We start from the raw sequence: 13173 nt of genomic DNA on the forward strand, positions 1-13173 counted from the left end.
TAATATTGATATATAATTGTATATCTAGGATTTAAAATAAATCAGAATATGGCTTTTGTTTTAGTAGAATTAGTATACTTCGTAGGACTTGTTCATCCTTCCTTGTTACTCCCTTTAAAAAGAGAAGAATATTGCTCAATACTTGAAATAAAAAAGTTAAATTACTTTGAACAGAGTGTAAAACCAAGCATTTATATAAAATTCATCAATATTTTAACTTGCACTTCTACATTGCTCTGACCTCAGATATCCTTAAAATGCTATCTTGACTTCAGTTAGGTCTTTACTCAGAGCTCACTTTTTCCATGAAGGATTTTTCTGACCATTCAAAAATCTTATGCCTGTCTCAATTTCAACTATTTATATTTTCTTTCCTTTATTTATGTTACTATATCATGCAAGTTAATTACACAGATTATATCAAGTTTTTTTAAAAAATATGACTGCTATAAAGAAAATAGTTTTCTCTTTTTTTACATTTTTAGGCATTTTTGTTGTAACATCTAAGACTCAATATCTACTCAGTAAGTATCTCTTGATGGATAAACAGATGAGGTAATAAATAAATACATAAGTAAAATTTAATGTCCTTTCAGGTACATATAAGATAAGCTTACCTAATATTTTAAAAAGATTAACTCTTTTTTTATCAAATTAAAATGTAAGAATGTATAGCATTATGAACAACTCTAGCAAATTATTTTATAAGAATTCAAAACGTGGTCTCCCAACTTATCAGACTACTCTATTTCATCAAAATTCAAATAAATTGAAGGGACATCAACAAATTATTATATTTCACAAAGTTTAGTTTTATAAGATGTCATTGCTTAGAAGAGAGCCATAAGATTTTTCTTTTCCTAAGTTTATCTGCAATTGGAAATCAACCTTAGAAAGTTGGACATACTTTCATGAACCTGGTAATTGATTGCTGATAAAACCTTTTCAATCTCAGAATAGCCGTATGCATGCACTCATGGACATATGTACACACCCAGCGCACATACATTAGACATATTTTATGTAGGAGTATATTTTTGACTGAATTAGAGTCTTCTATTAAAAGTTAAAGTACCCATCACATTTACATATGACTCTTTATGTCACCCTGTATCCTTGTTAATGTCAAGCAGTATTACTCATCTTTGTATAGGATACATCTTGTCACATTAAATAAAGCAGAATCTTTCAAAGAAAGCAGTAAAATTTCCTTCAAAGTAGGAAACTAACAAAATTGAAGTTGTGTGAAATGCTTAAGAGTTTTTTAAAAAAAAAACACTGATTTCAATTAATACATTTTGATAACAATTACCAAACAATACATTTTTGCTAAGTGACAATAATTATGTAAAACCGTGAATAATAATATTTTATAACTGTATGAGTATATATAATTATCATGTATGTGACATATTATGATATAATAATTTTTACAATAGCCCTGTAAACTATATGGGCTGTTGTAACAAATTATTATAAAGACAGCAGCTTAAGCAACAGAAATTTGTTCCGTTCCAGTTCCAGAAGCCGGAAGTGTGAAGTCGAAGTGTTGAGAGGGCCACACTCCCCATGGAGGCTCTTGGGGAGAATAATTGCCTTGCATCTCCCAGCTTCTGGTAGATTCGGTCATTCCTTGGGGTTTGGGGTTGTGTTATTCCAGTCTCTGCCTCCATCTTCACATGACCTTCTCCACTTCTGTGCGTCTAATTTCTCCGCCTCCCTTATGAGGACATTTGTGATGGCATTTAGGTCCCACCTGAGTTATTTAAAATAATCTCCTCATTTCAAAATCCTTAACTTAATCATGTCTGCAAAATTAAATGACCCTTTTTCCAAGTACGGTAGCAATCACAAGTAGAAGGAATTTGAAATTGACATCTTTGGTGAGGGGAATACATGTGTCAGCTTATTACTACATACACAACACACACACACACACACACACTATATGGAAAATTTGGAGAGAAAAAAAATAAATGTGTTTAGCCAAGATTGTGCAAAGCCGTATCTATCCAGAGCTCCATTCTAAACAAATATAAAGTTATTCCCACCACATTCTCTTTCTTCCCTCTTCTCTCGACCTCTTTCTCTTTTTCCTTCCCTCTTTCCCATTCTTTCTTCCTTTTTCTTATTCATTCTTTATCTGATTCCCTTCACTTTTTACCATGTTTCCCTCACAAGTCTCCTTTGTTGCTCTTTATATTGAAATATGAATCCCAATACCATGAAGTGGGGCAGAGCAAAGTAAGCATGTTTGTGAAAAGATGAATTGGCATGGACAGGGGTCAGAGGCCAAATTAGGTGAAAAAGACACTCAAATGAAAGCAAGGCCTGCCCACCCTAGAGTGTCAGAGCCTGGGCAGAATCAGGAGAGTGTACATCCAGGGTAAGGCCTGGTATGGAGTTTCAGAACCCAAGCATGTTAAGGTGATTGCTGGCAGAGGTCGTCTGCCTTGGGCCCTAAGCATGATGGCACATTCTTTCTGAGCACTCCAGACTGCAATCCTTATCCATGTCCTGATAATCAGTAGTTTCTGTAACGATTGAGATTGGACTACATAAGTCAGGGAAGTCAGAGCCTAACTACCTTCTAAATGCTCACTCCTCAGACGAGGTCTTGCTTATTTGCTGCTCTCTACAGGGTTTGATGCTTATGCAATTAGGGCTGTTCTCTCAACCCTTGTTCCTCTGCTATAAGGTCATCTATCACATGTGCATTTTTAAAATCCCTCCCGCCCCCCCAAGTTACCTGTGGGAATTAGGGCTTAGAAAACTAGAGTGTATAATCCTGGCACTCTGGCTATTGGTCTAGCTATGTTTTTTTAAAGTCTTTTATCTCAGAGCCAGTTTCCATACATGAGTCGCCCTGTCATGAGGTATCAAAGTCCACACTTGGTGAGGAGGAATCTACACAGAAGTGGCGTCTGATAGGGCATGAGAGAATGATAAGGATGTCCATGAGGGCAAAGGTCATAGTACAGAGTTTTGATGTACTCACAGTTCAGACTGTATCCAAGTGGCAGGGAGGCAGAAAACAGATAATTCATTGCATGCATTAGACCATTCTTGCATTGCCATAGAGAATTACCTGAAGCTGGATAATTTATAAAGAAAAGAGGTTTAATTGGCTCAGAGTCCTGCAGGCTCTACAGGAAGCACAGTGCTGGCATCTGCTCTAAGGAAGCCTCAGGAATCTTCTAATCATGTCAGAAAACAAAGGGGGAGCAGGCATGTCACATGGTGAAAACAGAAGTTAGAGAGAGAGAGTGGGGGTGGGAGGCGCCACACAATTTTAAATGACCAGATCTAATGAGAAATCACTATCAGGAAGACAGCAAAAAGCCATCAGGGATCCGTCCCCATCATCCAAACACCTCTTGCCAGGCCCCACCTTCAACATTGGGGATTACATTTTATATGAGATTTGGGAGGACAAATATCCAAACTATATCAATGGTGGTGTTGGTGTGGCCCAAGTGTGTATCAGAGTCCTAGTAAAATCTAAAGCGTATATGGCGGAGTGCCGTGGCTCATACCTGTAATCCCACACTTTGAGAGGACAAGGCAGGTAAATCACGAGGTCAGGAATTCAAGACCAGCCTGGCCAACATAGTGAAACCCCATCTCTACTAAAAATACAAAAATTACCTGGGCATGGTGGTGCGTGCCTTTAGTCCCAGCTACTCCAGAGGTTGAGGCAGAAGAATCGCTTGAATCTGGGAGGCAGAGGTTGTGGTGAGTCGAGTTTATGCCGTTGCACTCCAGCCTGGGCAACAGAGTAAGACTCTATCTCAAAAAAAAAAAAATATATATATATATATATATATATATACACATATATATATATATACATATATATATATACATATATATACACATATATATACATATATATATACATATATATACGTATATATATATATACATATATATATATATATAGTGTATTCACATGGGGAAGAGGGTCACAGCAGTAATTGGAGACTGGGTAACTTTGGAAAAATTTCTCAAATAATTCAATAAACTAAATATAAATGGAGCCAGGCTAGTCACAGTTAGAAAAGGTGAAAATGAGAATAAATAAACCTTGAAATTAAAGGTATTAAATTGGAATGGGAAATGTCATTGTTAAATTATGACGTATTAATATGTACAGATAAATAGAGAAATGAAAATAAATCTGTGTGTGTGTTAATATATGAATATATGTTTCTGCATGTTTACTCATACTTTTCTTATCTATGCAAGAGAGAGCTTAAGATAAGAGCTGTGATCCCCAAATTAATAAACATAAACAAACCTAAGACACAAACGCTGGGTTGTACATATAATTTTCCATTAACACAAACTATTACTTCTTAGAAAAGTGACTTATTCTAAAGTTGGGATAGCAGCAATACGAAGTGAACCTGTCACTTCGTGCAGTTTCAGAAAAACAAAGAATTACTCAAATGATGAGGTGACACAGCAGAAGCTTGAAGGACTCTCACTGTCCAAATTTGTACAACAGAGTAAATGGTTACATTAGTTATAAACAGTTGAACCCATAGAAAATCATGGCACATACTGATGTAAATAAATAATAAATACCACAAAAGTGAGAACAGGATATTAATAAAGTAACAAATTACCTTGCACAAAGTAATTAATGTGGAGATAAAAAGTAACTTTTTATTGTGGAAGCATCACAGACATTACTTTAATCAAGCATTCAAAGTGTTTGACATTAATAATTGAATAAATTGAAATTGTGTCTTTTGTAGTAGTATGTAGGCATAGAAACACTGCACCATGCCTGTCATATTCCAAAGATGTATAATTTGTATTAATAATGAACTGAACAGCCATCTGACAAACATTATGTTTAGTTCATGCTGCTAAATAATTGTTCTGTACAATACAAATGTGACAAGATTGAAACTTCAAGAAAGTCAGAAGAACTGGTCCAGACTAAAGTGAACTAAGAGGCATGACAACAAAACGCAACATACAATTTTGAACAATATTATTTTTCTATTAAGAACATTCTTAGGATGATCAGTGAAACCTTAAGGGTAACTTTGGATTAACAGGCAATAATGCATCAATGTTAATTTCCAAAATGTATTACAGTTTTACAGGACTGTATAATTTAGGAGGTTTTATAGGAGGCTATTAGTCAGGGTAGCTTCCACATGCCAGAGATGGTATTGTTCACTGAGTTAGTGATGAAACAATCAACATACTTCCTCAAATAATTAAATAATATGTTTTTGAAATATTTTTGGAAAATGCTCATACTTTAAAGAGATATTTAAAATATATTTTTAAAAAACATAAGGAATCCAGGAGAAGATGTTGCATACTAAAGCACAATAAGCAAAAAACATTAGGTAGCAAGACTTTTTAAACAATAAAATTGTAAGATGGAAAAGAAAGAAATTGAAAAAATAAGATTCCTTCCATATTTATAAATATTTGTTATAAAATATTGTGTTATGCCGTATTATGTTTCAAGAGAAATGCTAATTCTGTCTGGGATATGACTGAACATATCCAGTGGGAGTCATTCTAGGTCTCTATTTTGAGCTTTGCCATCTTACTATGCACTGAGTCACAAATGACTCTCTGGCTTCTTGTTCTTATTGTTTCCTCCTACATTTTTCTCTTTATTTATCAGTTGAAACCTTTCTCTTACGTGTTATTTTGAATTATATCAACCTACTAGTAACTTAGCTCACATGCCTTACTGCTTAGCTAGAATAATCTGCATCACATGAAATTGTTTTAAATTGCCAGCTTTTGTTTTCTCTCTTTGATGAAGAAATTAATTTAATTATTGTAGTTTATTATTTTACTCATATTAATTTGTACCTTCCTCTAAAGAATATGTTGGTGCGAAAATCCATCTAAAGCAATATATTCTAGTTGAGAAATTGTGTAAATTGAACCCATTCAAATTTATTTATACCTATGGAAAAAAGTGAAAATTGATTCTATAGTTGCTAACTAAAAATGTCTTATTACTTAACTAATTCATAACATCTGCTGAGGACAAAGAGAATATTAAGCAGTGTCTGTATAAAAGCAAGTTAGCATACAATGATGGAGGTCTCCTAAATGAAAAGCATTAAGTAAAATTCAACAAAATAATTAAAATTTATATGTTTTTCGATCTACCTTGTTCTACAAGTTTTAGCTTATCTAATATTTTAAGCTTTTAAAGATGTATTTTCTTGATTTAAGGGATTAAATAAGTATCAATATGATTTTCATAGTGAATACTCATATGTAATCCCCAAGGTATAGTCAGTACAATACAATACCATGTTGATTTTAAATACAATTTTTTACCCTCTGGAAACCATCTCTCTAAATGAAGCAAAATATCACTCATATTAAAATTATCTGATCTCGACATCCAATCTTGAATATACTTTATCAAAATCACACATCTATGACTCCACAGGTAGACTCTTTAATAAATATATTTTGATGCTTATTGCAATTAGTTAAAAGAATCTAAGACAGCAATGAGAAAACATTCTGCAGTGAAAGATTTGTTTATTTCTGTTTGTTCAGAAATCCAGAAGATATTCAAATAGCAGTGGGTGACATTGCTAAACATTTCATTGGAAATTGCAATAAATAAATTTCATAAATACATTACAGATTTGACATATGATGGTATAAATTTGTGTCTGTGTATCCATTTTCCCCAATTGCTAATTTTATGAAATTTTAATGGATTATATAAAATAAAAAGATAAAGTGTAAATTATTTTTATATATTAAAATTTTCAGAACTTGGCCTAGCCAAAACTTATTTTCCATGCACAATGTTGTAATGTGGAAAAACTTATAGGATTCCTATACATATATTCAATACTCACACTATACTATGTTTCAGACTAATGGAGATCTCCAATTCCTTGACTCTTTTATTTTATTTTATTTTATTTTATTTCACTTCATTTTATTTTATTTTATTTTTGAAACAGGTTCTCACTGTGTCACCCAGGCTGGAACAGAGTAGCACAATCTTGGCTCACTGCAGCCTGGACTTCCCCAGCTTAAGCGATCCTCCCACCGCAGCTGGAGGATGACCTGAGTAGCTGGGACAGCAAGCATGTGCCACCATGCTTGGTCATTCTTAAAGCATTTAATCTGTCTCCTTTCTCTTTGTTTAGCCTTTCTTTACTGTAAATCTTAAGTTCTGTACTAATCATTTCAACCTTTTTACTTCCACTTTCTCCCAGGTTTTCCATCCCTCAAAAGCACATTACAGATTGAATGAAATGAAGTTACTTTAGGAAATTTTCATTTTCTCTTGATTCAATAAAGCAAAAATTCAATATGTTTTCTTTTAAGACTAGCTGCTAACACACACACTGTTCCCTGTCTTGAAGAATCTAAAGTAATCACAGTATCTTTGTGTGCGTGTGTGTGTGTGTGTGGTCTGTGTTGCAGGAGGGGATGGAGTGCAAATCTCATTAACTGTTAGTCAAAAATTAAGGAACATCACAGTACAATCTTTAAAATTGTTCATTTGTGTTTTTTAAATGTGTATTGTACTCTTTTATTTACTTAAAATTTACTTATATAAGGTTTGGAAACAAAACAGGAACAATATGTACCATATTGGTGAGAATTCACACATCTAAGGAATGTATATAGTGGAAGGAAGATGTGTCAATGGATATGAAAGCATTATTATTTTATATTTTTCTTGATATAAGCTGTATTTATCAAGTACTTTAAATCCAGTATATATTCATATAGCTACTTGATAATTAATTTACATAATAAAGAGAGGGGTTTTTTTTTTTCCAAGTCAAGTTTTTTTAGAACATCTTAATATTTAAGAAATGTGGATGAGGTACAGTGGTACAGCTCACACCTGTAATCCCAGAACTTTGAGAGGTCAAGGCAGGCAGATCACTTGAGGCCAAGAATTCCAGACCAGACTGGCCAACACAGTGAAGCCCCATCTCTACTAAAAATACACAACATTAGCTGGGCGTGGTGGTACACGCCTGTAATCCTAGCTACTTGGGAGGCTAAGGCATGAGAATCACTTGCACCCAGGAGACGAAGGTTGCAGTGAGCTGAGATCGCACCACTGTACTCCAGCCTACGTGACAGAGTGAGACTCTGTCTCAAAAAAAAAAAAAAAAATCAGCTGGGCAAGGTGGCTCATACTTGTAATCCTAGCACTTTGGGAGGCCAAGGAGGATGGATCACTTGAGATTAGGAGTTTGAGACCAGCCTGGCCAACATGGCAAAATCCTGTCCCTACTAAAAATACAAACAATTAGCTGAGTGTCATGGTGCACGCCTATAATCCCAGACACTTGGGAAGTCGAGGCAGTGAGCCCAGATCATGCTACTGCACTCCAGCCTGGGTGACAAAGTGAGACTCCATCTCAAAATAAATAAATAAATATATAAAATATAAAATAAATAACTAAAAAGAATTGTGATAGCTAGTATAATCAACATCAAAAAATAAGGCAATATTATATTTAAAATTAGAGAACATATATTTTTCAATTAGAGAGACATTAGGGAAATCTATTAAGATATACATGATTCATTGAAATATAAAACTATTAAATGCCCACACTAGTAGTAATGCTATAATAATGATAGAAGTTTAAAGCACAGGTAAGATTAATATAAATACTGCATGAAGTGAAGGCTGAACTTCACAATAAAAACCTATATCAATAGATAAAAACCTTATATCAATTGATCTGTGTCAAATTATATTTGACACACAACCTGTACTTACAAGGTTACATCCACAATCAGGACAAAGGGCATGGAGACAGTGGACAATGCTGTTGGTATCTACTGAATCTTTTCCTGCTTCAACTTTTCATACCAACTCCAAATACAAAAGAAACAAAATCATCCGTAGATAAAATGTTGTTTTTCAAAATGTTAAGAGGAAATACCTTATTGAAGCTTGGGGTACTACAATTTAGTAGGTTTAAAAGTTAACAACTGTATTCATGCTTAAGAAAAGCATAGGATGGGAAGGTAGCAAAGGTTGAACATTTACCTATGGGTATAATGTTTACTATTCAAGCGATGAGTTTACTAGAAGCCCAAATCTCACTGTTTTGCAATATATTTATGTAACAAACCTGCATATGTACCTCCTGAGTCTATAAATATTTTTAAAAAAGCATGTCAGTTTTTCTCTAGTCTAAAAAAATCCACAAGCATAATTCGTATTTGTTGAGTAAAATTTGATAATTCAGAAATTATGGGATTAGTCATTTAGAATAAATATAACTTTTAGATAGACTTCTATAATAATATCCAAGTTTAGTTGTCTAATTTAAATTTTATTGATATTAGGAAGTAATTAGAAATTTGTAGTAGAAGGTAATTGGGCTATGGGTATGTGGTGTAAGTTACCATTGGAGAATCTTGACTATAAGTCATCCAGGTTCTTAGCATTTTGAACAAATAATTGAACAAAATGCACAAACAAAGCAATGAATGAATAAAGCAATGAAAACAGACACTTATTGAAATGAAAGTACACTCCACAGAGTGGGACAGGGCTTGAGCAAGTGGCTCAAGAGCGCTTGGTTACAGAATTTTCTGGGGTTTAAATACTCTCTAGAGGTTTCCCATTGGTTACTTGGTTTACACCCTATGTAAACGAAGGAGTAGTCTGTGACCAGTCTGATTGGTGGCAGAAGGTAACCAATCAGGGGCCGAAGTGAAGTTACAAAGTTACACCTGTATGGTGATAAAGATTAGCCTCATAACCAGTCTGATTGGCTGCAGGAGGGGACTTATCAGCGGTACTTTCCATTTCTCATCTGAAATGCAGAAAGGAGGGCAGATGCAAAGGGAATAGCCTCTGTTCTTTTGTTATTTGGGAGTGGAAAGTTGGGGTTTTCTTTTTGATCTATTTGTAAGTCAGTGTGAATCAGCCTTAGGTTCCCTGCCTCCAGGCCCTGTTCTCCTGCCTCATATATACTTAAGGTGCTTTACCTCTTTCAGGAAATGCATGTTTTTAAAAAGATAATTTTACATTTCTAAGATGCTTTTAATTTATGTATTTTCCTTTTTTTTTTGTAATTGATTTGACTGACATCAGCTTATTTTTTTAAATTCACATATTTTATTAGTTACCTTTAAAAGTATATTTATCATGCAACTATAATAAAAATGATTCAAAAGAAATGAGATAACACTTGGGGAAAAGTGCAAGCAAGGAAAAGGATTAAATATTTGGAAAATGTATAGATTCATAGAATATTTTCACATTATACTTTCTTTGAGCATGTAAGCAAACTACTCTAACTTTTACTATTAATGATACACATAATTTTTCCTAATATAAACTGTCAAGAATACATTCCATACTGCTTTACCCACTAGTGAGTAAACTTCTGCTCCCCTTTTAATCAGTAAACTAGTGAAAACGAGCTAATTGAATGGGAAATTACCAAAAAAAAAAAAAAATCTGAACAGTTAATCTGCTGCAAAACTATCTTGCAGTGACTATATTTAAAATCAAAATATATATCTCCTAGCTTACCACTTAAAATACACTCCCCAAATCTTTTCCCTCCCAAGATACAGATATATGAGCTGACTATTCATGTAAGTAAATAGATGAATAAACTCTTTGTACTATTAAAATCATGATGACTTATAGTGAATGGGAGCTTTGATTTACATTCATCTTTTTCATATGGATGTTAAGAACCCTAATTATAAATTTTATGGAAATGTCTATAATAAAATTAATTAGTAATATTTTATTTTCAATGCAAAATTATATTTTAAAAGATAGCTCATCAAAAAATATAAAATGGCTGAGTCATAGAAAATTTTACTTTTTATGTTTAGTAAACTCACTGAAAATTTGAGATCCTTACAGAGAGGTCTCATAGAAGAAAAAAATCTGATCAAACAAGAAAAATACATTTTACATTCAGATACATATTTAAGTTTATTTTTAGTTTAGATGCAAGGATACTCAAGGACTTCAATACAACCTGCCTCATGTGAAAAAGGTATTGAGGATATTTTAAATGGCAATGAGCTGCAAGAAAGATACGTAATAAATCCAAATGTACAATTTCTTGTTAATATACTGCAAATTGTTTTTATTTATTCTATGTGTCATTTCAGTTGGATGTGATGTAGATGTCAATAACATTGAATAGATATGTTAATTAATGAATAAATATAGTTATTATCTGACAAATTTATTTCTATATGAGTTATTTTGATAGCTTAGGATCTGAGTAAATTATCTGAGGATCTAAAAATACTTCCTAAATTTTGTTACCAGAAGTTAAAACTATGAATTAAAAGTGTGTTAATAGGTGATTTTTGAAATTACGCCAAAGTGTTTATATTATGGTTGTCTGTAAGAAGTTTGCAAATTATTTTAGTAAGATTGTGAGACTAATCCCAGGTTTGTTTAAAGTATAAAAACATATGTGCTATATTAGAAAAGAATCTAAGATTAATCAACCTATGTGTGATATTGAAAAGACTCCAAATGAATGTAAAGAAAAGAGAAAGAAAATGTGAAATTGTTATTCTGTTAGATATGGCAATATTCACCTCACTTTAAATCCACTTCCCACATGAGTCATTTTCAACAATTAAAGAGATTATGACAGGAGGGAGATTGGTTTAACAACAATCTGTCTTCAATAACACAGTACTTTTTTTACATTGAGAAAAAGATCATCGAGGGAGATGATAACTGCACTTAGGGCAGTTTGGGAAATACAAATGAGAGATTTGGGACATTGAGAAAGTAAAAAAGTTCCCCTAAAACAAATTGTCCCCCAGTGAAAAATTGAGTTACTCGTTACATTTGGTTTTGACTAGGAGAAACTGGCCTTGACATCTGCTATTTTACTGAGCTTATTATTACTCCAGATGGCAACTTCAAACTGTTCTCTAGTGTTTCACTTCTGAAGAATAACAATATTTTGCTTTTTGACTACAAGACCCTTACCTTCACGCCAATGTCTCCATTTTACTTTGTTTCTTCAAATATTTTATCAATCAAAGTTAATGACACACCTACAACAGAGACATTAATATGGCTTTTATTAAATTATATAAATAAACTTAGAAAGTAGCTATTGCTTAAAATGCTAAGAAAAAATGTTTTGCTAAAAATGGAATAACACATTTTGCCTCTTCTAATAAAATAAATAAGTTATCACCCACCAAGCACAAGAAAATAAGACAGAATTTAGGAGGTGGCTAATAAGTGAAGTATAGTTATGAAGAATGATTTGTAAATGCAGGAAAAGTCTAATAAGGCATCAGGAAGGTGATCTCCTGTAACCAACTGCCCAGAGGGTTCACCTTGCATAGAAAGAGCCAGCTATCAATACAGGGAAATTGCAATAGACAAAGAGTAATTCGCACAGAGCCAGCTGTGCAGGAGATGTTTTATTATTACTGAAATCAGTCTCCTTGTGCATTCAGGGAGAAGAGTTTTCAAGGACAACATGATGGGTTGCGGGAAGCAGTGAGGCAGGAGTGCTGATTGGTCAGAAATGAAATCACAGGGAATGGAAACTGTCTTATTGCACTGAGTCACTTCCTGGGTAGGGGCCACAAGATCAGATGAGCCAGTTTATCAGTCTGGATGGTGCCAGCAGATCAATCAAGTGCAAGATCTGCAAAATAGCTCAAGCACTGAACTTAGAAGCAGTTTAGGGAGATCAGAATCTTGTAGCCTCCAGCTACATGACTCCTAAACCATAATTTTAATCTTCTAAGAGAAGATAAGTAAATTGAGTGAGTTCTATGAGATACCTAGATTTTTGCATAATGGTAGTTTCCAGACTGGAGCACAAGATTTGGGAACCCGAGGACAGTCCAGTGGTCTTGCTGAGCAGAGGAAGGAGGAATAAGAAATGAGAGGCCAAGATAATGGAAATCTGTGAATTCAAGTATCGGAGGTAAGCAGAAAAAAACCACTGAAAGAGTTCCAAAAATGTACAAATGTAATTCACTGAAATATTTGACAGAATGCTAACCTGAACATAAATAGAGTAAAACTCTGTTAGGCCAGGCATTGAAAAAGTATTTGGTAGTGACTTCTTTGATTATTTTAAAGAGTTCATGCAGACCTGGTGATGTGGTTTGGCTGTGTCCCCACCCAAATCTCATCTTGAATTGTGC

The sequence above is a fragment of the Theropithecus gelada genome, chromosome 17 (genome assembly GCF_003255815.1).
Source record: "Theropithecus gelada isolate Dixy chromosome 17, Tgel_1.0, whole genome shotgun sequence".
Lineage (NCBI taxonomy): Eukaryota > Metazoa > Chordata > Mammalia > Primates > Cercopithecidae > Theropithecus > Theropithecus gelada.